The sequence below is a fragment of the Tribolium madens genome, unplaced genomic scaffold, assembly GCF_015345945.1.
Source record: "Tribolium madens isolate multiple individuals breed KSU strain unplaced genomic scaffold, Tmad_KSU_1.1 Scaffold_91;HRSCAF=231;Tcas5.2_LG7, whole genome shotgun sequence".
Taxonomy (NCBI): domain Eukaryota; kingdom Metazoa; phylum Arthropoda; class Insecta; order Coleoptera; family Tenebrionidae; genus Tribolium; species Tribolium madens.
The window spans coordinates 7,291,113-7,318,598 of NW_025401063.1; the positions used below are offsets into that span (position 1 = coordinate 7,291,113).

The 27,486-nt window shown below is 31.6% G+C and overlaps 1 protein-coding gene across 2 annotated transcripts in view; it reads left to right on the forward strand.

Moving 5' to 3' along the window:
• LOC123010526 (hemicentin-2-like) overlaps window positions 1-27,486 on the forward strand; it is a 154,692-nt gene that overhangs the window by 86,187 nt on the left and 41,019 nt on the right. For both annotated transcript variants that reach the window (XM_044407480.1, XM_044407481.1), the window contains exon 2: window positions 9,714-9,760. The gene's annotated coding sequence lies outside the window, so the exon portion shown is untranslated. The remainder of the gene's footprint in view (window positions 1-9,713; window positions 9,761-27,486) is intronic.

A 27,486-nucleotide genomic window follows, 5' to 3' on the forward strand; every position in this document is an offset into this window, starting at 1 on the left:
TCAACAGAAATAAATAGAGTCAACGTGCAAAATTTAAAGTCTTATAACTTCAAATTTTTTTTAACATTTTATTCCATATTCCTGGTATCGTACCTTACATAATATTTTTCTCTGGGGCGTGAGTTCTGGCGCACTCTGTATAGTTATTTTGTTACAAGTACCTAAAACACAGTTTTTCCGGACGAGGTAAGATTTTTTGTTAAAGCTAAAGCTAAAATTGCCATCATAGTAACCAATTTTATTTTTTAATCCGAAAAAACTGTTTTGGGGACTGAGTACCTACAGTAACCATTTTACGTACTGTTTTATTGAGTCAGGAAAAGACTCATTTTACGGACTCAAATGAGTCCCTAAAATAGCTGTTTTTGAGAGCATATACAAAATAGTATATTATAATACTAGTTTATAAGCAAGCGTTTAAAACACGCACGACGGGTCAGCGGAGTGCTTTTAACGTCATAAGTGTTTCAAAGACGCTTATAAACGAGTGTTATACGCAATTTTTTATTATACCTGCCCATTTACGATCTTTTATGAGCATTGAAAAAATGTGAATTTACACAATAAAATTATCAAAGGTTGTTTGTGAGGATGTTTTCGTAGAGACGGTTACTAGTTTACGTTATTAAGCACATTTTTTCGCGTTGTAATTGGTCTAGACATTTCACTATTTCTTGTTACCTAGACAACTTTAAAATTCAGCGTGCTATAAAGGCCAAATTACGCACGTTGCAGCGTGTTTTAATTTAGGATTATGATGCAGGTATAATAAAAAAGTAGTTTTCTTGTGTTTTGACATCTTTTTTTTTTTGAAAGAAATTATGATTAGTAAAGCTGACACTCAAATGTAACGTGATTTAACAATATCGGTCGAGTGTGGCAAAAATAATGTTTAATCTGTTTTTCTCGACATAAGAAATGTCACCTTGTAATTAAATAATGTTGTGAATTTTTGCATTAAAACAATAAGAGAAAATGTTATGACAAGGAGGTGTTCCAAACATAAATAGTCAGATATGTATCGTTAGGAGATTACATAATAGCACGAAATTACCGTATAATTTATAATGTAAAATGAAATTAGCGTTCCATTGTGGCGGCGGCACTTTGTGTTTATATAGCACTTCTAGGGTTTCGTTGTGGGTGTATTTGGCAAAAAAATCGTCGTTTTAACTCTAAAATTTGCGTTTGCCGCAACGAGCGGTCCCTTCTTTTAGATCCCTTCACAAATACGTTTAAATCCGCGTTTGCAAAGTCCAAAACTTGCTCTTTTCTCAACAATTTGCTTTGAATCGTAATTTCCTCATTTTTATCGGGAGAAGAGGCAAAGAGTCGGTCAACAGAGGACGGTGATGCCGCTGGACGAAGCAACGGGGACCAAACCTCCCACTCCTCCTACCATCCCCGACTCTGCGGCGGGATTTTACCGCAGCCCGCTTAGAGGGATATCCTCGTGATCCCTTCGGTGAAATACCATCGAAAACGTGCACCTACTTTGCGGTACTAATTGAATTTGGACGTTGTTAATACTTAAATTTGGGTCTAGTGATGCGTGTAGTTCCATTACGTCGGATAATCGAATCGCCGCTGTCGCCACTGTCTGAGCCGGATTTCTTGCGTAACCGGCCCTCAACAATCCGTCATTAACTTGAAATACTGTATTTCAGATCCACAATTACAAGAACCCGTGTCAAGTGGCGTCATACTCGAGCTTAATTGCTTCGGGAGTTGGATAATAGGGGGCGGTGTAACAACACCAAGCGCACTATTGAGCTGAGGGCGGTAAGAGAAACCATCGAGAGGATTGTGTCACCCAAGAAACCCGCATCTGCCTAACGAGCTCGATATCATATTATTTTGATGTTTTAGAGTTAAATTAATTTCGTTACTTTGAGCGTTGCGCGCATAACGAAAGCTTTCCCATGTCGACGAGTTCATGAAGCCGCTTTATCTCCATACCATCTACACAACTTTAAATTGATACTATCATCATAAAAATTTAACTTTTCAAATTACACCATAATCATTTAGGTAGTGCAATGTATATTTGCCTACTCACTTTTGTCATAAGAGTATAACAATTCAGAATTATTGCTCTTGTTGTCAAGTCCAGTAATAATTGCTATCGATGTTTTTTGTTTTTTATTTGTGTTTTCAGTAAATTATACCGTGCTTCAGTAACAAAAATAAAAAAGAAAATGCATGACTTCAAAATAAAAAAACTCTTAAAATATAATCAGCTTCAAACGCAAAATGGTAACTGAATTTTTATAACACGGTTATTTTATTTCTTTTGCGTTCAAAGAGTTCTAATGTTATGTATTTTGAATGTTTTTTCAGCTGTTTGTGTACTCCTAAAAATTGAATTTTAATCTGCTTACACATATTGGTTATGCATTAAAGTATTTTATCTTACAGGTTGAGTTTTTGAGGTACCTTAGACTATTGTTTTAGGTGACAGAAATCAAATATTATTCACAAGTGAGATAAAGTACTCACAAGTGAGTATATTTGACTATTATATTATTTTTTTCTATTATATTTACTATTATATTTTTATAGGTGAATATTTTACTTGAATGAAACTTCATTTTTTGGATAGTTGCACCTGTAAGATAAAACGTTGATATCACACGTGATCGAAATGCAATTATGAAACTCGTGAGAAGTGTCCCACTCGTGCGCAAGCGCACTCGTCGGTCAAAATTCTCACTCGCGTATAGTGATGCATTTCTATCACTTATAATATAATGTACTATTAAAATAGTGTAAATAGGCAACACAATTTTCACTGGACTTTGACACAAATAACACCGCAGTAATTGCTATCACTGAAATTTAAAAACAACATCAAAACATTTTTTTCTAAAAATTGCTTACCTATAAATGGAGAAAACCGAACAAGTACCTACTAAAGTAGTACCTCAATCATTGCCAAAAATTTAATTACCTATGAAATTGTCACTAGCTGACATAAACCTCGCTAATAAAGTAATAAACGATCAATTTGATTGGTGTATTGATACAACAGGATAGATATAGCACATTGTATGTATTGAAATGTGGTTTGATTTTGATCTGATATTCAGCATTAATACAACCTCTAATAAACAAACTTTAGTTTACTAGAACTGTAAAATGTGGAATGTAGATCATCCTGAATATTCCTTGTTTGTTTTTTGTTTTTTTTTGTACCTGTAGCGATTATTTTCACATAATCCACCTACGCACATACCTCTCTTATGAGAAAATCCTTTCAATCTACATCCCTTTTACCCTCTCGTCAAACTTATTATGTAAACAACAAGGGTTTAACCAAGTGATTAGTTTTTACTACGTTGGATTATTTACCTTCTGTCTGTCTGGATTAATTACAATGTTAAAAATAGTTTTAGAAAAGTTTAAACAACATTCAAAATTGTCATAAAAATGGTAACAGTTTTAAATTAAGCGGAAAACAATTTACAAATCCGCTCGCCGAATACATAGAGAAGTAAAAACTGCCACAGCTGCTAATCCTTATTTTTCAACCAACAGGGCCGTTACCACCGCATTTCACACCAATATATTACAATACAAATCATCTCGGAGTGGCTATTTGTTAGTAAAATTTGTGTTCGGGCAAAAGCCACACGATAATCAATACATTGATGGAAGACCGTCCATTATTATATAGGTGTTCAGGTGTTACTTATACTTCAATTCTATGTAATTAATACAATTGTTCATAACAATCAAAATTTCACCTTGTCCTCATAAACCAATTTTCTTGTATAATAGTAACAAAGTCGTAAATGTGTGGGTTGTAACATTCCTACAGTCATATGACTAACAGTATCGTCTCTGAAATTGAGCCCCAAGGACTATGCCAGCACCAAGTTCGCAAACTTAATCCCGTCTTGAATGTGACTTAATTACAATATTTTGTATTAACTTTTGTTTATGGAAATTGTTGGGATTACAGATCAGTGAGCGCAATATGCAAGTTGATCCACACGTTTATTTTATAATAATTTGCCATTTATTTTGTTCATGATTTCTCTCCATGTCGATTAGAAAAATTGCCGTTAAAAACGCAATAAACTCCGCCAACACGTCTATTAAATAAACTGCTGTTCCACAAAAAGAAAATGGAAAAATATGGCAGGACGTGTGGCGCGTTGGTGTTTATAACATCGTAAAATGCAAATGGCGGATCACGTGACGTTCTTTTCGGGGCTGCACAACCCATATGAGGTGCGCCTGACCCGAGCAAGCCCCTAATAAAGGATTTCGTCATAAGATAGTTTGTTGGACGTGATAATCCGGGAGGTTAGAGGTCGTCTGCCAGGTTGAGACGAAAGGATGGCCGTAGGCCCACATCCTTGCTGGATGGTGTGCGCAGAAAACCGGAACCAAATTGCCTATTAGAGCTCGCTTCATTTCGCCTCAGTCATTTTGAAAAACTTTCATTTTAGATCGTGATCTTTTATGTTTGTTTTAGTTTGGCATCGGCAATATTACACTTATATATCGGCTAGCTAGGCGTTACTTAAAGAAATGAGCTCGGACGATATCGACCCTACTTGGCTAGAAATTGATATGGCGATATTTCCAGAAACTAAAGAAAAAACACTTTACAGGCAAATACCTTCATATATTAATGTAACGTTAAAAAAAGTAACATTTTTTTAGTGCCGATTTATATTTCTTATTACTTTTAATTTAGGGATTTGGGTAAGAGAATGTAAAATTTATTTAGGGCTCAAGAATATTAGTGTTGACTAGATCGACCATCGCTTTCAATTTATATAAGGTTAGTGGCCAGAGGAACTGCGAAACCCTTGAAGATACTGTTGTAGTTGTTTATTCAAACTATTAAACAAGAAAATGTAAACAATTTCAGGAAATTTGCGTTTTTACATTTAAACTAATAGGAAATTAAATACTAGTGCTCGTAAATGAATATGTAAATAAATATGTTGACCAAAAATTATGATTAAAAATGCATTATTACAACTAACAGTAGATTAAAACTATCTATTTTTGCCTTATTTAGTCTTTATTATACCACTTATTTGCGAAAATGCGAAAAGTGAGGCAATACTAGAAAAACAAGCAAAATCGACAAATAAAAGTTTAAATAAAACATCAGCATTAACGGCCATATTTCAAAATGCAAAAACTAATTTTTGTACAAATACTTACACATTTTCAATTACTTAGCATCTCAAAGTCAATAATAAATTTATCCAACGCGGTATAACATATTAAAAATCACATTTTTGATGGTGATGCATGTATTTATTCAATTGAAATAGTCAGTTAAAGTGAAATAATAAGATATAAATACATAACTGAAACCAATTTAAGCAAAATGTAATTGAAAAAGCAGGAAAATAAGATGGCGAGTTAATTCATCATAATAAAACGAATCAGGTTGGATAAAGCGACTTTTAGCTTTTATTTGCTAAACCGGTTACGAATCGAGTCTTTTTCCAGCTTTAGCCCTCAACTTTGTATGTAAAATATTTTTATTGTAGGCAATCTAAGCTTTTTCGGTTTGAGCATTGTTATTCTTTAATTTTGGGGATTGTATCATTTTGGTTGTGAAGAGGCTCTTAGCGGAAAGAAAGCTTACGCACAATCCACAATCTTTCCGTTAAAAAATCCTAGAAGTACGTAACAACAAAGAAAATGTTGGCAATTATGTGCTATCCCCAAGTTTCTTCATACTCATTTAAAAGAGTGTTATTATTACAGGGGTTTTTGCACGCATTATCGCTCACAATCAGTTTAACACTTATTAGCTTCTGAAGAAACATGAGACGTAAATTTTTAATAATTAGATTTTAATAAAAGTATATTTCTTAAATAATATTTACAATTTTTTATATCCGAAATAATTAATTTGTTTGGGCACGTAAATTTAAAAACGACGTAAAAAGAGGAAATGGAAGTAGGAAACTTATTTAATTTAATATAATAAACGAATTTAGACAGTTCACGCTAATGAGAATGGCACGAAAAAAGAAAAAGTTTTCATTCTAAGCAACATAAATAAAACTCGTCTGCCAGGCGTCAAACGAATGAAGTTTTTAATTGATAAAATTAGTTAATTTCGTATTATTAACATTCCCAGTAGCGTATAAGGCGAAGTTCAAGGCATTTTACTGCAAACAAACCACCAGCCACCACACAAAATTAATCAAATTAAAACAAATAAAAAACATCTAAACAGCCAGCGGATTAAATAAGATTAAGACAATTTCGTTTTTTGTACAAAAACTTTCCCGATTTTGTTTTAACATTGACTCCTCCCTTGCTTTCCTTGTATAGTCCGACTTAATCAGAAACTCGCTTGCAGCTATCACGAACGACTCACTGAAAAATGCTAATGAATCAATCACCGAACTTTACAGGAACGAAATTAAAATTTGGCGCACAAAAACAGTCATTCCGGGTTTTGTATTCGCACCAGCACGGTTTCTGTCGCCCTGAATAGCAATGTTTTAACGTTTAATTTTGTTTGGAGTTGAATTAAGCGACATTAAAGGCATCAGCCGATGACAGGCTGAAATTGGGCAAAATATTACTAAATACATATGTAAGGAAGTAATTGGAGGGCATGACCTAGTCTAACTAATTATGATTTTCTTGAAAACATTGTATTTATCAAGAGTGCTGTCGCCTTTCTGCGTAACATTTTAGGCGAGCCTTCATGAATCAAGAGGTATAACATATCCTAAGACTTAGTGTTTTAGGGAAGGGCAGCGTTTTGTGAATTACTTTTATACTGCAGAGAAACATTTCATTTTTATAAAACTGATCAAGCGAGACCAGACATTCTAAATTGGGTTCTGACGACAAAACTTGAATTTTAAAAAATTGTGGAAATATATAGTTGCGTCAGTTAGTTTATGCATTTATTGGAAAATGTAACAATAAACCATTGCATAATCTGTTCAAGGTTTGCAATATAAAATCGCTTCAGGACATCACATTAAATTGCATACAACCCAACTTGCATGTATAAATTTCCTGTAATAGTTTACTTGTCACGATGAAACCACCACCCTAAAGTACTAATTTCCTTCTCTCATTCATATTGATCACTGTGTAAATAATACATGTGATTTTATGACGTGTTGTTAAGGAATATTTTTTTTCTATTTGATGGTGTATTGTAGATCAAAGTTTTAGTACCAAAGTGTAAAAGTATTAACTCGAAGTCTATTAGAATGTAAATTGTGTGAAATTCTGCTTTTTTAATAAATCTGGTTAATACGCCGCAAATTTTTTTAATCTCCAAACGTAAAACTCAAGAAGACCTGTATAAAATAGTAAAAATCATCATTGTCGATAAAAATATTTCCGTGTTAACGATAGAGGGGGTCACTGCCGTGAAACCTATAAAAATTTTACGGCAACGTGATATTGTGGGTGTTGATGTTATGTTTGTAGTAACCGGAAGTTGTTCGACGACAAAATTGATGCCTGTATGGTCTTGAATTTAGCGCCGATTTGATAAATGTCTACTTTATTCTGTACCTACGCATGAAACCTTATTACATGTACATAAATAATAAAATATTTTTAAAAGGTTATTGAACGCCAGCCACTCACCTACAAAATATTTAATTTTGCTTTGAAATATTTGTAAATGAAATTTTCAATCTACGTAACAATAAATTTCAACGTTTCAGTATTATATTTGTGATTACAATTCACAAACGATTTCTCCTTTAGATAATTTAAAAATGTAAGTTATAACCATTTGTAAATAGCTAATGCGAAATAGAATAATGTAGGCAGTCTTGGTGCGGGTAGTTTCATTAGGAAAGCTTTCTACTTAATATCTTGAAAGCTCCATCCTTTTTAAACGCTCTCACGAAAAATTTGACATAAATCGATCTGTTGTTTTAATTTTTTTACTTAACAACCATTAATTTTGCATTTCTTACGTTTTGACAAAATCTTTCAAATTGTATAAATCAGAAATTAAAGTAATAAAAAATCAATAATAATTCAATAAAAAATAAAAATGTAAAAAAATACATACCTACTGTGTGTTTCCTTTTTATTGTTACAAATTTAAACAGGTAAGAGGATACATTTATTTTTAAAACAAAGTTTTGCTATAAATACGAATCGAAAAATATAGAAGTATGTAAGAGACCCCCTGAAAGAGGTCCGTCTTTTAATGGCTTTTTCACAATATTTCAAAAACCATTATATTATGTAAATAAAATTACATAGTTTGATACACCTAATAACCTTTACACACCTAAATGAATTCAAAAATTAAATATCTAAATTTCTAATCAGAGGGGACACTTTTATCTTAAAATTTTTTGTAGGCATCGTTTAATAGAAGTTTTTCTCACCTTTTATTGCTGAACCAACGTCATTGATACTGTTTTTATTGTTATCAATTATCATTATCTTCTTCTTTAATATCTGAATCAATTGTATACCAATACATTTTAGATCAAAGACAAATAAATTCGAGCATAATTTTTCCTTGATTTTCATTTTTTCTGGGCACTTTTTAATATATTTTTATTATACCTGCATCATAATCCTAAATTAAAACACGCTGCAGCGTGCGTAATTTGGCCTTTATAGCACGCTGAATTTTAAAGATGTCTAAGTAACAAGAAATAGTGAAATGTCTGGACTAATTACAACGTTAAAAAATGTGCTTAACAACATAAACTAGTAACCGTCTCTACGAAAACGATTCACAAACAACCTTTGATAATTTTATTGTGTAAATTCACATTTTTTCAATGCTCATAAAAGATGGTAAATGGGCAGGTATAATAAAAAATTGCGTATAACACTCGTTTACAAGCGCCTTTAAAACACTCTGCTGACGCGTCGTGCTCTTAAACCCGTCGTGTATGTTTTAAAGGCTTGCTTATAAACTAGTATTATAATATATTACTAAGTTCAATACCGTATTGACTATCAGGTGTATAATCATAAGTATCAAAGCGATAAATATCTTCTTTAATATGTTTTTAAATATCTTCAGTTCTAAAATGATAAATTAAACTATCGGTGTATGTGTAAAGCAATTTTGCATTATTACCAAATTTATGTTTATATAATTATATAAAGAAATATATTTGAAATATCTAAAATACAAAAATTAACGTAAATAGGCTTACAGTGTTTTTTTTTGGTTTTCCTCTATTGTCAATTGTATTTCACTATTACTCAAAACTATTTCATTTGAAAAAAAACACTACTGTTCATTTCAACAATTGCTATGTCTTCTTCGAGTATGAAAATTTAGTTTTGAAATTAAATCCAGCATCCCATCTCCTTGAATATTTTATCACCTATTTCCATTTGTAACAATAAAAACAAAACAGCCTGCCTGTATATAAAAAACACTTTTGAGCTTGTTTCTGTATTTATGCATTCTATAGAGTTTCTGTGCAATAAAGTCGCTCCATTTTAAAGAAATTTCAAGAGTATTTTCAGTACAAAGCGTTAGAAACACAAGCACATGTGATCCGGTGATTCTGAAACTGCATTTCAATGTAAATTCACTGAATCGAATACGTTAAATGACCCTGATAAGAAGAAAACAAACTAGTGCAAGTTTTGTAAAGATGAGAAAATTTCTGGAACACATTTCTTGATCGTCAGAGCATCATTACAAACGTCGGAATGTTTATTTTTATTATTCATTGTTTCTAACTAAGCAAATATTGTTTCAGGCAGACAACCATATGAAAATCAACTAGAATCAAGTGGCAATTAAACGGTAAGTGCGATGCGAAAAATAGCAAGGTTGAAAAAGCAATTTCATGTAGTGAAAAGCAAGGAGATGATCGAGTTACATGGCTTTGTAACATGAGACTCAAAAATTTATTACTTTTTCGGAGTAAGAGTATCTAAAGCAAATACAAGAGGCTTTCAAATAGTGCTTTTTCTTCCAGTTTGGATTCTCTGAGTTGTCTGGAATCGGTGAGAATACATTTTAAAATAGTGTCATGATTTTGTGGAAGGCTTCATTATAAATTGCTCGAATCGAGTATAAAGCATTGAGAAGAGAATAAGGGTGAAAATAACTCGAATTTACGCCAAGACAGGCTCTAAACGCTCCAACTTAAATATGAATAAAAGGGCGAAACGTTCAAGGTAAACGCGGCGACTTCATTTCTTTCAGGCTGGCGCCATCTGGGCAGGGTACACTTTCTTATATTACACTCGAGGGAAAAATGTTTTTTTCTTATTCAGATAAATCCTTCATTTTTAAATTATGCAAATACTTTTACATGAATTTGAATGAGTTACACAATTTTAGAATTATTATTTGATGCTTCTTCCTTCTCTCAGATGATGAAAGAAAATCGTTATTTCGCTCGTTAATAATTAAAAGAAACAAAAGTTTCTGTCTTCTCGCGCGATATGCTTGTTTAATAGAGCAACTTCGTGAGCATAGTTCACAATTCGGTACTTATTCTACTTTTCAATCTTAGATTATTTCGAGAAGTTGTATGAAACGAATTTAATAACTCTGAAAGTTATGCACTGCGATGGAGACTAATTATGATTAAAAGCTCAATAGTAGTTACAGAAACTGAGCCTCATAATCTTGTCCTGTCAACATAGTTGCCAACATTGTTCGAATCCGACTTAAAATCATTAATTGCAAAACGCGACATTTACATAGAATAAGTTTAAAGTCAAAACCGTATTTTGTTTAGAAAGCTACAGCAAAATTAACATTGTTTTTGCGGTTAATCCAACAATGATCGTTCCAAGTGACGTACTAAATATTTCACGTTTCTCATGTGATTTTGAACAATGTTTTCACAAAGATTTGGATTGTGTGTTAAACGGATCTGTCAATCTTGTGTCAATACGCCTTCAGGGTGCGTGTCATGGATGACGCAACCAAAAATTAATAACAAACACAATGCGTTTATATTGATGTCAACAAATTCAAAATAAATGCCTAACGTTTTTGTACCGATAATCAAAAGTTATACAGACGAATGGTTTTACCCCTATAACGAAATTTCTGCCGTAAAAGCAGATTCAAAATTTGTTGTCAAAATTAAATTAAAAACACACAAAGGTCTGCTAAAGATTATCTATTAGTGAGTGAAATTGAAATTTGCACATTGAAATTGAAATGTTTAATCAAGTGTTCAACCGACTCATTTTGTTTATAAATTAATGAATTAAACCATTTCATTGGCATACAATACCAGTTTGCACCAACAGTAACTGATAGTGTTTTCAGTCTACTCATACAGTTTTTTATTTATCTATTTTTCACATCCTGTAAAAGAAAAAAAAAACAATTTTTATAGTTATGCTGAATTATTACACTAATATCATTAATAGATATTATTTTTTCACTAATAGAACATTTGTTTAACTTTTCTTCACTGATAATTTAAAATAAAAAGTAAAGAAAAAAAACAAATAACGAAGATGTCAGGTCCACACATTAACACATTTCAACTACAGCAACAGTGTCAATTGTTATTATTATGTACTAGAAGAAGTACATTTTTATTGGCTAACGTGAAGAAAATCAATTTCTAAAGCATTAAACACGATATATAACGACAACTTTTAAAGCTAGTAGTGAAAAAAGATATAATTAATTAGGACCCTACATCAAACATAATAAGTTTAGAGAGATATTGTTTAAAATACTCGTAAATGTTTATAATTCATAAATCAAACCTTGTAAATACAACTTTATTTTTTTGTTTTGTTTTTTAATTTTTAAGTATTGCAAGTGTATTGATTCATATACAAGCAGTATTTTCACACATTTTAAAAATTTGTAATACAATGAAATATGTAATCAAGCAAAAAATATTACCATGCCGCGCTGCTGCAGAAATTCTTGTAGTATATACACTCAAAATTTGCGTAAGACGAAATTTTTTTCTGTAGACATAAGCCAACAGCGTTTTGCGCTTTCAGCGCACGAATTGTTAGCAAACATCTTTAATTCCTGCTTATTCAGTCCAGTCTTGTACTGCGTCCATGTTTTGTTTCGACTATGCAAATTGAACACAAAGTTATTCAAATTTACTCAGATTATTACGTGCATCTTTTATAGTGCAAATAATACAACCAAATTGATTAAACAAAGCTTTGTCTCTGGTCACTAATTACTAGCAACTATATGGTCTTTCTTATCTAAGAGACAAACGATAAAAATGAATCGAAGCTGATGCGAAATATGTTAGGCCCGGTGCGATCAATTCTACAGTCATTGTTCTACATCGAAGAGGGAAACAAATGGAAATCAAACATAATTTAGGTTGGTAAATATTAACCTTAGAACACATGCTCCGTTGGCTTTCTGTTACATTAACTCAGTGTTATTAATTTAACAATAATATTAGCAAATCTGCGTTTTATATTAATTTGTAATGCGAATTGTCTTCGCATTATGAAGCCTATGGTCCTTAAAACTAACTAAAATTATATGTAAATAAAACCTAATTTAGTCAAAAATAAAAGTACATACACAGGTTTTTAATTGAATAGTAATTTTTGTTGTGTTGTGCACAGAGCGTTGCTTGGTGTCTCTTGATGAGATCGTTGGCTTAATAACTTTCTTGGAACAGGTGAAGCTATTCGTTTTGTAATAAACTAAGTGGCCTCATTTAGTCAAAATTAACACGCATTATGACAGGGCTTATGATAAGTATAAACAGTGTGCTCGTAAACCCTCCGTAGAACAGGCCCAAGGCTCGTACACACTGTATAAATAATTGTTTACACTTCCCGCTCCGTAATTAAATATTTGTTAGAGCTCGGAGAGTTGGGTGCGAAAAGTTTTAAGTGAAAATATCCGAAATTGGGTTAGGTTTTAACAAAAGCCATTTGTCAGAGAAGACTAGTTGGGGAAAGCGAGCGTGTGTGTGCGAGTTCCGGGAGTCCGGGTTTAGAGGAAGTGTTGTGCCTTTTCTAGGATCGACTGTGCAAGCTTTGTGTGTTTTTGTTTCATCTGTCGCAGAACGCTGAACACTATCATAAATCATGTTCTGCAGATGTACGTGTTCGTAAATAAATCAAAACAAATCTTCAAACTGTTACGTCGTTACTAAATCGACGAGTTTGAGGAAAAAAGGAACTAGAAAAACACGATTTGGCGCTTTTTCTAATAATTGCAAATCTGCTTGGAGAAACATTTCGGATTTAAGAACCGGTTTTGCGAAGAATTAGTGATTGATTGAAACCAATATAACGCAACAGAATGATGAGTAGCAAGGAAGAGAAAATACGAAAAAATTTACGTTCACAGCGCAAGGAGTGGTCTGAGCAAACTACAAATTTGAAGCGAGTTAATTCGCAAACAGCAACCTTCGTCATCCTACACATTTGAAAGTGAGTCCTGTTTCAGAAACAGACACAATGGTACGCAGGGACGTATTATACTGTTTGTAAAATAGCACTTCAAGCAGAAGTCTACCTCTTAGTGAGTGCTAAAGTTTACTGTATAACTTGTATTGAAATAATACAGCAACCCTACCGGGCCCAAATTCGGCTTTGTTCTAAAGTTTAACACTTTTCCGCAAAGAATTATTTGTTGTTTTAACAAATGAGTCAATTTAACATAATACTTTTACTCCATTTTATGTTACATTTTCATACTCGGGGAGAAGTATTATTTTATTTATTCAACTTGTAAACATTACCAATGCCTCTTTAAAAATTTACAAATAAGAGAAAGAAACAATAAACAAATAGCAGAATAATATTAATTAGCTAATTTTTTTAGGAGTGTATTATAAAATAAGTAAACTAATTTAAAATATTTATATAAATTTCATTGTGGAAAGATGGGTTTCACCATGTTTTATGTATAAAATAATCACCTAATAGATTATTCAAAAATGTAGTTGCTTTTTACTTTGGGGTCTCATTTTATTTTTAATACCAAATTACTTAAAAATTTAATCTGATATTAGAGAGCAAGCAATTTTCCCGGCGCTTCCACCAAAATTGAGAAACATCAAATTCCTTTTGTTTTATTTTTTAAGATTCTAATCAACAACTTTACTTCAATCAAGAATTCAAACAAATAATATCTTGATTGTTTAATTTCATAATGTTATAATGCTACATAAATGAAATTCTTCTGGAACGGTGTTGGAGGGCATTACATTGATACACATATTTCTACCATCACAAGTACTAACTTAAGTATTTTGAGATGAAATTAATGCAAAATCAAATAAGAAAGACTTAAATTTTCTTATTAAAAACATCAGAATTACCCCAACTCTAATATTTCTGTCTATGTCAAAACAAAAAATGGGTTTATTTCATGTTAAAATACTATCGGTAGTGACTTAGTGCAGCAAATTTTAACACTTTTTCCCTTTTCTTTGCAGTTTCTTTATTAATTTAAAAAAAAATCATATTATAAAGATAGAAAACTTCTAACTTAAGTTAATAACACAAGTAAGCGATTCATTACTATAAGTAACAGTGATTTAACAAAAACAGTAGTTGTGAATTACGACATGTTTCGTCTGAAGCAACATGTCCATTAAGTAGGGTTATATTTCTGGGTATTTTTGGGTAATAAATGTAGTAGTAGAAAAGAAAGTGTTATATAACACACGCTACAGAAGATTTTTATAGCCTCGCATTTATTATTTTCCTCGATGCTATGCATCTCGGGAAATAAACAGCTTAGCTATAAAAAATCTCTTCTCTGCCTTGTGATACAATATACTATTTTGTTGTTGATTAGAAACACTCGTCGAAATAAAAAAAACAGCAAGATGTATCTAACTGAATAAATTTGTCAGTAACACCGTTGACTTAGAAAATTTATTAACAAATGCAATTCGGAACAAGAAATTAAATAAACTGCCCTTGACTAAAAGAGGAGAATAATGTCAAAGACACGCTGAAGAAATTGCATGTTCAGTAGAGCGTTGATTTCGCAATTTTCATGTTAATTTAGATGAACTTATTTGCGATGAAGATTGAAATGATGTTAATTAAAATATGGGCCATTTTATTTCAATTAAGGATAAATTTATAGTCTCGCGGTATTGTATCCCTTGTTGCTGCGTTAATATACATCGTTAATCAATCTTTAAGAATTTAGCCTAATCGGCAAAGGGTGTTCGTGGGGGCGGAACACTCGACTAAATTACCAGATGACCCGACAATTACCACTGATTGTCGATTCAAGACGTTTAATCCACAGAAGTAATTGAAAGACGCTACAATCCTTTGTACCCTTTTTCCAATAGTCGCAATTTTTACTTTCATTTAATTAAACAGGAGATACGAACGGCTTGTTTCGCACCAAAATAATCAAGACAAATCATTTGACTCGATTTTTGTAATTTAATCCGTATCGAATTCCTCAATAACGCTGTGTAAAAAAGACGCGAAAAAGCTTTCTGATACTTTTAAATGCCGAAAATGATTTCCTCGTAATAAAATGCTTCATATAATCGGCGCTGCCTCGAAATTGTTCTTTTTTCTCAAACATAGCGCTGAAAGCTTCATTTAGCTAAAGGAATGATTAAAGGATGCCATCCTCTGACCTGCTTAATTAATTAAAGGCAGCAAAGTTGCGACCTTACTTTTACTATAATTTTTATTTTCTTCTCACACAAGCAAATAAATACGCGATTTTAAGAAAATTACTCTTTTATGACCGGGTTCTCTTTAGTGCTTTCCAGCCGTATAATATATTATCCTATCTATTGCATTTCCGAAATGAGTCTCAGCGTGGATTATGCACTGATTCTAGATCGTTGGTTATCGCTTTGTAATAAATGCGTTGGAAGCTCGTCGCATAAAAACAAAAGGAAAATAAAAAATATATATTCTTGCAAGCACGAAAGCTTTAGCATCACGAATACGGGATATAATTACGTGTTTGTTTACCATGTAGCTGACCACCCCCACTTGATAACAAAAATAAGCTCCAAGCTTCCATTAAACCGGTCATTCCTATTAGTATGTTATTCGTTTATTAGATCAAGTTTAGCTCGCGTGTTGGTCAACGAATCCCAATAACGTTTATTCCACACGAGCGCCACGTTAACACCTCATAAATATGCATCTCCGGCACCAAAATTTCCTCAAATAAATTTTATGGTTAACGTGTGAAAGCTTTTCTTACTTTTCCTCATGTACGTCTGATACATATTAAATTCTCCCTGGTGTCTTATTATAATACAAGAGGAACTTTAATTACAACAGTGTTTTTCAAAAGCTCTGTCTTTCTTCAAATAAAACACTCAACAGTTATTTGGTGCTGCGATAACGTCGTCTCGTCGCGTTAACTTTAGGCAAGTGGCGTAAATTGACAATGACTTGTCAACGGTCTGGCAAAATGAGTTGTACATATAGAAAGAGAGAGACAACTCTATTATTTACGCTCAAGTTTCAGATAGCATTCGTAAATCTATTGAAAATTTGCAAAGTGGGGCTTGTTAGCATTTAATTAAATAAGTACATTTGGAAATATAATTTGTTCTTCCATGGTAAAGTGAAATATAAATTACAGTAATTACACACTAGCTTTAGAAATTTTGCTACTACAGAAAACCTTTTTTGTTGTTAAAGGGAACAATTGCATAATTTCAATTTTGTATTTTTATTAGTACAAAACAAACTATTATAATAAACGTATATTAAGTGAATAAAAAAAATGATTAAAATAGTTTTGTGAATAGATCTTGTTAAATATTAAAAAATGGCTAAAATATTTTGTGTTTAAATAATGATTATCTAAACACAAAACAATATATTATGTTTTAAGAGCCTTAAGGTTGATTTACAGACAACGAATTGGAATTTAAATCAAAGTAAAATTTTGTTTCAATGTTTTATAAACCACGTAGGGATCTTTATCAAGTATCAAATATTTTTTTAGAAATGAATAAAGACAAATATAACATTTATAAAACTAATTTTTTAATTCAGCTTATTAAAAAAATACAAAACTTTTGATGGAATTAATACTTTTTTAGTTTGATGATAAAGAGTATATGAATAATCATATTAGTCATATTACGTATATGACATATTATTATAATAATTACATTACCCATAAACTTTTTTAAAAACAAAAATTAGTAACATTTATTATATCAAAAGATTTCTTTTTTCAAATAATCAGTAATCATTAACTGACAACAGCATTATCTATTGTTAAAACCGGTGCCAGCACATCAACGAATTATCGACAACTGATAACCAATCTACATTAAATTCAAAGAATAATAGAATGAAACTAAAATATAAATTATAAATAACAGAACCGCAACACCTCAACTCTCTTACATGATTTCTGAGCTTGTAACTGCAAATTACGAAAAATATATCTATCTAAAATAATTGAATAAAATTATTTAAAAAATTAATTAGAGTTATTAGCATGTGCTAGACAACTGAAAGAGAACATATTCTGCCAAATAATTTTAATAAGTATGTCAACAAATTGTTACAATTTTAAAAACAAATATTTCTGCGTGTGTATTAGAATAATTGAATTGAATTATTTTGCTTAAACAAACTTCTATATGGGCAGATAATTTATTTTTAATAATGCTAGACTGAACATGTATTACCTTCGTTATTTGTGTTAAAATGTGCGATTTAAAACGTCAAAAACTAAAGCAATTTTGATCGATAAAATGTATGCAAATGTCAGTAATTGGACTGAAATATCAGCTAATGGCTGCGCTTAATTTTTTTTATGTATCATTTGAAACAAATCTCAGACCTCCATTTGAGTAAATATATATACAGGGTGTTCGGTCCAAGTCGCCCCGGCTGATAACACCTAAACTTACTTCTTTTTTTCAAAAAGTAAATATTTAAGTAATAATATTCATTCTTGGCTTTCTTAATAAATGTATTAAATTTTTTTAGCACATCCGGTGTAACCGGAAATGCTACCAAATTTAGTTTTTCAAATGGAACACTTATGTTTTTTTCCCCCAAACAATAATAATTGACATGAAAAATACTGTAAACCACTATTTATTACATTTTGCGTAACACAATGCAATCAAAAAACATCTTAAATCTTAAAATTTTATAAGGAAATGGTCGCGTAGCCTGATTTTTAATTTTAAAGGAAAGGTGTGAATAAAAAAAATGCTTGGATACAGTTTAATTGTTGGTTTGACAAATTTAATTTGTCAATTTATGAGCGCGTTTTCTTATGGAATCTCTTGGATTTTCTTCGACTGATAACAGAACATTCAGATTTCTATTTTCTTGTTCTTCACAAAGAACCACAAGTTTTTTAGTTTTAAAAAGCGAACCTATTCGTCTCAGTTGTTTTTCAATTCGACTAAATTTTCAACGATTTGGGTGAATTTTATTTGAGTATTTTTCTCTATACTATCTTTCAGCTTCCGCTCTATTTTTGTTGCACTTAAAAACACTTCAAGCTAATCTACCAATTCGTCGTAATTAATATCATCCATTATTAAAGATCTCAATAAGATTTATTGACAAATTAGGCTTTGTCAAACTAACAATTAAACGGTATCCAAGCATATTGCTTTTTGCATGAATACCTTGACAAGTAAAATCCGCCTACGTTGCAAAATTTGCAATGAAATTCAAAATTTTAAATTGTTTTCTGAGTGCATTATGTAAAGTAAAATGTAATAAATAGTGGTTTACCGTATCTTTCATGTCAATTATTTTTGTTTCGAGGAAAAAAAACATAGGTGTTCCATTTGAAAAACTAAATTTGGTAGCAATTCCGGCTACACCGGATGTGCCAAAAAATTTTGATGCATTTACCAAAAAAACGAGGAATGAATAGTATTATTTGAAAATTTAGTTTTTGAAAAAAACAATTAAGTTTAGGTGTTATCGGCGGACCGAACACCCTGTATACATATATAATATTTGACATTTGTATTTTCCATTCGTCTCCGTTTATGCAGAGTAAAATCTGAATTTGTGATATTTCACGCTACTGTTGTGCCTCGTTCTCACAATTCAACCAATATCGCCTTTGTTCAGATGCGGTAAACCAATGAAGCATTGTTCTATCTCTAGGTAAAAGTAAAGGAGTGTCAATAATAGAACTCTAAGATAAAATTGTTTTTAGACAACTTTGTGCATAAACATAATTGGTTATAAACTCTTATATTATTGGTTAGTTAGGTAATACTATTATTAATTAACCCAAACAAGAAAACTTTAATGAAAAAATTGCAGATCTTAGATAAAATTGTGTATTAATTAACTGGGCTTCTACAGTTAAATAAAGTTATAGGTTTGTAAACATCACGGAAAAAGCGAATAAGTTAGTATTCAAATGATGATAAACGTCCGATAAGTAAAATCAAAAACGGCCATTTTTCTTCGTGAAAATTGATTATCGCTAAGTTTTACTTATCTAATTGTGTTATCATTAAATTAGCTTTAAAACTACGTCATCAGCTTTATTAAGTCAAATCATAGTTTGTATTTAGCGTTTTTGGAGTGACTCCAGAAAGTATTGATTTTTAATTACGTTTGTTTTCTGAGCGAAATAATAAAATGTTTCGTTTCTAGTGTTGTCAAATGAAGCATTATCACACGAGTATAGACGGACGTTAGTGCTTTAAGCACACACAAAGCTTTTCTCTTTGAACTTAATTACTACAAAGCGGATTGGATCTGCTGAGACGATAAGATTTTAACTGAAACTTTTAAGCCTCTTGCAAATTTAATTCGAAATAAATCGTTAACTCAGAAATTTTGCTTTTTAGTAAAACGAAGTTTGACACTAATGACTAAACTTTAACTTAACAAGGATTTAAAATGCAATTCTCTAACAATCAAAATATAGCATAAATCTAATAAAACACAAGTGAGCAGGACAAATCTGAACCAAACATAAATAAACGGCTATAAAAAGTAACACATAAACAAAATGAACGATGGTGAGTTTCCCAGGAGAGACTAAAAGAAATATCTAAATAGGGAAAATGGGAAACAATCCAAACGATTAAATTTGAATAGCTGTCTCCCATTCAAGCCAAACCGTGTGCTTAAGAAACCGAAAAAAAGGTTTTATCAGAAGAAACAGGTTATAACAAACCAAGAGTAAGTTTATATTAAATCGAAAAAACCTAAAATAATTCTTTACTATGTTTTATTCATTAAAAAATAAATAAATTAATTAAAACTGATTTGAAGTTTTAATCATTCTAATGTCTGTGTGATTTTCCACTTATTTGTTTACACTTTCTCCTCCAGCTTCGTCCTCTCGTGTACATATTACGTGATTTGTATTTTTATTTTTTTATGAGAATCTGCTTGCAGGTGTAACATCCACCAAAACGTTTAAATATAAATCTAGAGCCGGGTACTTGTTCAACGCCGTTTATGTACGGTCAAGGAAGAAGAGAAAAATCGGTATAAACCTTTTAAGACTTGTTAATGAAAACATTCTTTGCGTGTACTCTAATCCGATCTTACCGTCTACAAATTTTATTTCTAAGCATTTTTTATTACTTGTAAAATTATGAAACTTGTATTCGTCAAGAAAAGTTCTAAATGATGGCTATTAAAAGTTGTAAAGTAGGTGAAAGGTCCAGGTTGAAATATTAATTTCGAGTTTCGCCAAGTAATTAATTTATTAATTCTTCATACTCGACGAAGAACTATCTTGGATTAACTCAAATTTTAATTAAAATTCTGAACTGATATGCAAATGCGTAGGAAATGCAATTATTTTCTGAATTAACTTTTTGAGTCAGCAAATGAACGTTTTACATGGAAACTTTTCAATAAAAATTAACACAAGTGAATGAATAAACGCTAACTGACAAAAATGCTGTCATCATTCAAAAGAAATATTAATTAAATCTCAAAAAGTGTTTCTGCAAAAAAAAATATACAATTTAAAAAAGGCGTTTCTGCAAAAAAAATTAACAACAGTTTATAACTATAGTTTACAAAAGTAGTTTACTTTTTTTTAAGTTCATCACTTTTAAAACTTTCAGTAATGAAATTTTTTACTTTGTAATTAATCTTTCTAATAAATGCTTAGTTACGTTTCTGTAACGAGTGAAATATATTTGAAGTATTTAAAAGTTTAAAGTGTTGGCGTTCTCGTAGAAGGTTTAATAGAAAACAAAGTAGTAATTCTTCAAACATTTAATTTGAATTTCCTCGTTGAAAATTATGTTAACATTTTCCAGTAAACGCATTGTTTCGTTTTGGCAAGCGAATGTAGCGGAATAGCAAGTAAGTAAATGAAGTAGAATTAGTCGTGAGGCATTTAGCGAAGTAGTGGAATATTGATAAGGCACGGAAAATAACAGAGGGAAGCACCGAATGGCTATTAATATTCGGAAGAGGCACGAGAAACGGTTAATTCCAGTCAATATTATGAGCTGCGAAACATATTTCCATAGCATCCATTTTATATTAAAATTGTTCGTCGGGAAGTTTTCTACACGGTTTCCAACAAATAAACGCAATTGGTATTTGTAAAAACGCAATAATGAAAGTGGCTGATGTAAATCAAAGCCACAAACAACAAAACTTAAAGAAAAATCTGACTTACAAAGGTTGTATGTTTATGTGTGATTTTCCCCCTCGCATAGTTAGTGAAGTTGTTTCCCTTAAACTGCTCCTGGATAGACAACTTCCTCCACTCTCAACAAGTTTGACTCCAAAAAAACATATAGACATACACCCTTAAAAAGTTTCCCTCTAAGTCACCCGTGTTGTTCAAATAATCCATCTTCAAATATCTAAATTAGAATTAAAATGATTTATACACCCGTAGGTGGCGCGATATATTTTCCTCCATTTTTCCTCGCGATTTATTACATTTCAACAAACAGAAAACAAAACCAACCGCAAAATGCGAGATGCTTTTCAGTAGTCAGCACATTTTTATTACTTCTAGATAACATCAAAACGTCGGAACTTATACACCACATATCTCATAAAACTCTTCATAAAAGTAATAAAATACGAATGTATCTAAACTATACACTTATTCCCAGCTTTCCATCACTCTCTTTTCATATTTTATAACGAAATCATTGCTGCAGAGACATTGCAATAAGTGATTTCCTTCAACCCGTCTCTAATAAAACCTCCACCAAGTAACATTAATAACAGCTAAGCGTTATCCTTATGGGTTTAGAAGATTGTAATTTAGGCTAGAACAAAACAGGGCTGTGATTAATAGCAAATAGCAATCTTAAATTTCTATTCAGTCGAAGATTTGGACAAAATTAAACGTCCCCCAACAAATTATTTATTACCTAAAAGGTTATTAAGGTTATTGTATTATTTACTGAATTGTAAAGCAATTCCAGGTGGAATATCCTAATAAATAAACATTAAATTTAAATATTAAGCATAAGATCTTTGCCTAACTCAGCACTAATTTACTAAGCTTTATTTTTTCACTGCAGTGCCAATGAGTGTCAACACTCAAACCAAGGTAGAACTATTTTGGTACTATAATAATTATTTTAAAACTTGTACTGATAAAATATTTGTGGTTATACCAATATTTGCAACTTTGGGCTCCATTTACAACAAAAAAGTGGAACAAATATATGGCAATCTTCAAACGACTGTTAGTCTACATGAAATTTGCCAAATTCATAAACTAGAAACTTGTACTAAATTAAATTTTAGCAACATCTCATATATCTATAACTTATTGCTATCTTACACTTTTAAATCCCAACACAGAATACATAATGTTTAATAACAAGTAATTGTAAATTATTATAAATAAGAGGAATTTAACATATAAATTTCTTTCAGAAAAATTCTTTAATATTCTAGTATGACTAGTGCTAGTAAACGTGTAAAAAATATAAGGTCGCAACATGTGCACAGGCTCTTTTCTGTCGTTTCAAATTAAGTTTAAGATTTCACATCTTATCTTGTGCCCTAAAAACCTATTTTCGCTTGGATATTACGTAAAAAGTTTCGTGAAGTCTCAACGGGCATGATGTGGAGGAATAAACTGGAGTTTACGCTGGATAGCTTAGGTCAGGGGTCATCACTGTGACACCCCAAAGCCGAACGTGCATTGGGGGATTATTGATAGAGTTTGGTCGGCCCAAATGTTTGTTTTTCCACTTCTACATCTAACAAAATGTCAATCCCCCCCGATCTCCATTTCCGAAATTATCAAAGAAAAGTGCTTCCGTAAAAACGACTGCAGTGGCTGTATCAAACGCAATTTGAGGTGAAAACATCCGAGCGATTTCTGATAAGTGGATACTGGTTTCGAAATGGGTTGATTTGTATTTTCAAAAGCGATGCAGTCATCTCCTATAGCTAGTTTATATAGTTGGAAGGCAATGAAGTGAGATCAAATATGTTCTGACATTCGCAACTGTATTTGGATCCCTTTCACAATGCGGGGACTTTTTCAATATCTCAAGGGTATCAAATATATTATAGATTACAGCAAAAACTCCTCGAGTGATTCCAACATCAAAATGAGATAAAATCGACGGCGGCAGAGTTTCCACTGCGCTCCGGGCTGACGAGAAATAGATATTCTCTTATTCCGGGGTGATTCCGGAGCTACTCCTCTACACTCTAACCTACCAGGATGTGCTTTCCGCACTCACGTCAAGCGCGCCAATATTAAAATTCTCCCAAGACGGCATTACTGCATTTTATGATCCGTAATTTATAACACCCATAACCCGACATATTAGGTGCATACGGAAACATCTTGGAAACACCATCTGTCGTACTGCCGTTACAACTTCAGGCTATTTATAGTGTTTATAGCACAAACTGCAATAAGACCTTATACTCTTGCCTGATTTACAAACAATACCAACTTACTACATAATCTTGTAGTTGTAGAAGCAATACTTGTTATTATTTTATTAGTTTAATTAGTTTAGTAAATCAAGCGAAGCAGTAAAACCGAAATCACTTAACTAATCAAATTAAGGGTGTACACTTAACCTGGCTAATTTATAATTACTCACTAGAATTCAATTAGAAAAAGCGAATTAAAGTAAAGCAAAATCGAGTTTCTTCTAAATCAATTAAATCCCTTCAGGAAAGCCGATCAGCTTACGAGATTACCCTGCACGTGCATGTGCACTATTCAAAATCTCACTCAAAAAATGAATATTCCGCAAGTAAAAGATTTATTCAGAGCAAGTTCAATTTGAACGGCGTACATAAAAATCGGAAGAAAATAAATAACGAGAGTTGAGTGACAGCACCAATCAAAATTTAAATTGAAAATTGTCAACTGAAGCGCTTTTATAAAACGAGACGGAATTGTTGTTTCCGCACATTCTACGTACGATCTGATTTCATGCTGTATGTTGCAACGAAAAACAGATTGCGGATGTAAATGACCGTTCACATTGCCACCATAAACGAATTAAACAGATAAACATAGCGATTCTCGTTTTTACATGTTATACAATCAGTAATGTAACGCAAGCTTAACAAAAGCTGGCATTTTTATTTAAACGGAGATTTGTACCGTTATTTTCATTAAACTAATGAGACAAAGGAAAAACCACTAGCATAAAACAAAAAAAAATTATCAAAAATCTGTCAAACCGTGTCTGTTCAGATCTACTTTCTAATGATATTGAACTATAGGTAAATATTTTGAAAATGAGAGCTAAGTTAAAGTGATATTTTTACTAAACATGTTTTGTTTAACTTTTGAAATAATAAACTTTCTGACTATTTTTTTTAAATCTTGTCCTTCCTCATCTTTATAACAAACACGGTCTGGTAAAATCAGAAAAAAAAACATGACTATAATTGTCTAACATTGTTGGTCATTACAGGTCAAAGTTCAAGACGAAAATATTTCATTTTATACTCGTATCATCCTGTTAAGTGTTCAGAATTCGTAACACATTTGTTAGGTCAGTAAAGTCTCATGTTACGATTTTTTGTTTTTTTTATTAAACGCAAGTTCTATCAGATGGAGATGAGTATCTTCAAAAATAGCTTTTCATACTTCAAACAATTAATAACGGAAATAATTTTCTCCAAAAAATGTAAAAGCGAAAATGTTTTTAATAAATTTCAGTAATTATGTAAATGTTATTACGAGTATCTTTCATTTCTTACGTTTTTATAAAATCACAAAATCCACACAGAATTTTCATTTTAAGAAAAGCGTTCAACTGTGGTTTAATTATGATTTCTATTTCTATCTTAAATGTTATTAATTCCATACAATCAATACTTCCAAATTGAGAACTTTTGCAAAATTACATATTTAGCTTTCCGTAAACTTGTTGCAATATCAAACATAATTAACATGCAGAGGTGTGAAACTGGCAAATCGTACACGCAATGATACCAAAAGCTCTCATTTTATTTTAAAAAATTAAACTTCAAAACAAACTTCTCCTCCCTATTTTAAACATCTAGTTAGCATAACAACACAAAACACTAAAATTAAATGCGTATGCAATAAGATCCAGAACCTTTTCTTTTGTTATATTTTGCATTTAATCTGCAATCATAAGCGAATTATACCTTTTCTTATTGATTGAGACAGAACATTCATAGCTTTAGTAATAAGTGTTAGGACAGTGCGCCATAATCAGCTCAATTCACTAAATTACACAACTAACAATAGTACACGATGGACAAATCTAATTGCACAAATCCTGTTAAACTTGAAATGCGCTTAATTACCACATTAGCAACTAAGCATTAATTTATTAATTCTTTCAACCTACTATAGCGTAGAAGAAATTATATTGTTTGACCTCACCCAACTGACTTAAAGCTTATTTAATGGACAGTAATGTGTAAAGAGCGTGATTTACTTTGGAATTATTCCTTATGAAGTCATTTACCAAATCACTATGTTGTTTTCTCACTAATTGAAATATTTATTAACTCACTTCATATTTCCGCTTAAACGTCTATAAAATTAGCACGGGATAACTAGTCATAAAAAGAGTTTCCAGTCATAAAAAATAATGGAAGATTTGAAGTTTCTTGCTCTATTAGAGAGTTGCTAATACAATATGTTTGTCTGAAAAGACAAAGTTTTAATAAGATGAGATATTTTAAAAGCTTTCAGTTGTTGTATGCAAATTCAACGATAAGTGGTTTATGCACTTTGACATTACCATTTTTCAGCACTTTTAATGAAATGTTTGAGAATACGAATAGCTGTTTACATTAAACAAAGCTATTTTTTTCAAATTCAATGTTTAAAATGTTGCAACGGTTCATGCGCCACTAATGAAATTAGCTTTGCTGCAAAAACTATTATTAAATTCCTTGTTAATTGGATCGCCCCATGGCTGGGGGAATCGAATTTGTCCGTAGGCTGTGGTGATGGGTTATGGCGCCCAGTGTGCCGTTGATTGATAATTGGATTTATTTCCGTTTGGTCGCTTTGGTTTCCCTTACGAACTAGTGTGTTATCCTTGAGAACAATTACCGAAGAGGGAGGATTACGTTTAGCAGCATTCGACCTGCTCTGAATTAAGTGCTGATTCTGCCATACTAACGTCTCCACCCAGGATAACGCCATTCATTGTTATTGCCCCCTGGCTAGAACAACTTTATTCAAAATAAACCGGAAGCACTCCACATTTAATTTTTACGCGTGCCCTTATCGAGTGATCGAAGCACCAATCGCACTTCCGACCCCTCATCATCCAGCAATTAGCATTCAAATCTTCAATTTTGTTTGCGTAGAGCGTCTTCGAGGCTTGAATTATGAATTGGTAATAGAAGTTGAATAAAATCTCACTTTTTGATGAGGAGATGGAGTAGAAACCAAATTAGTTAATTCCCCAAAAAGTACTACATAACTACATTGAAAGAACAAAATTTTAATTAGTGATTTATCTAAAAATTAAAACATGGTTTTGTTGTTTAAAACCAATTTAACTAAAATGGGTGCTGCAAAGCTTGATCATATTAAATATTTAAATAACAAATGCGTTTGAGGAACATATAATTTTGATTTACAAAAACCAAAACTCAATATTAAATCGTAATAAACCAAAGCAATGGAAATGTCACATTTTTAACACAACTATTTTAATCATTTGCATAAAATATTATTTCTTGTAAGATACTCAACAAGAACAAAACTAGATGACTAAATTTGTTATTTCATACATTCTTTCATCAAACGTCAAACATCAAAAGACAAAATTAATGTACCGTGCGATCAAAAAGAAAAAATAAATTAGAGTAGGCGGTGATTAAAGTCCTTCAGATGGCAATCCTGATTTTTGACATCAAATGTCAGCGAAAACTTTGACAAGTTTGCGTTTTATTCCTTTTGAGTGAAATAATGTTCACTTTAGCAGAATTTTTTTATTGTTATACCTACACTTCCAGCTTGTGGGAAAAATTTCCAACCCAGATTCCCAGGCAATGTGTTGCCAACTGTAGAATTTAATCGACGCCTACTCTAATTTATTTTTTATTTGATCGCACGGTATTACAATAGGTGTGATTTAATTATTTATTTTACAATAATAGACTTTTTATTATATT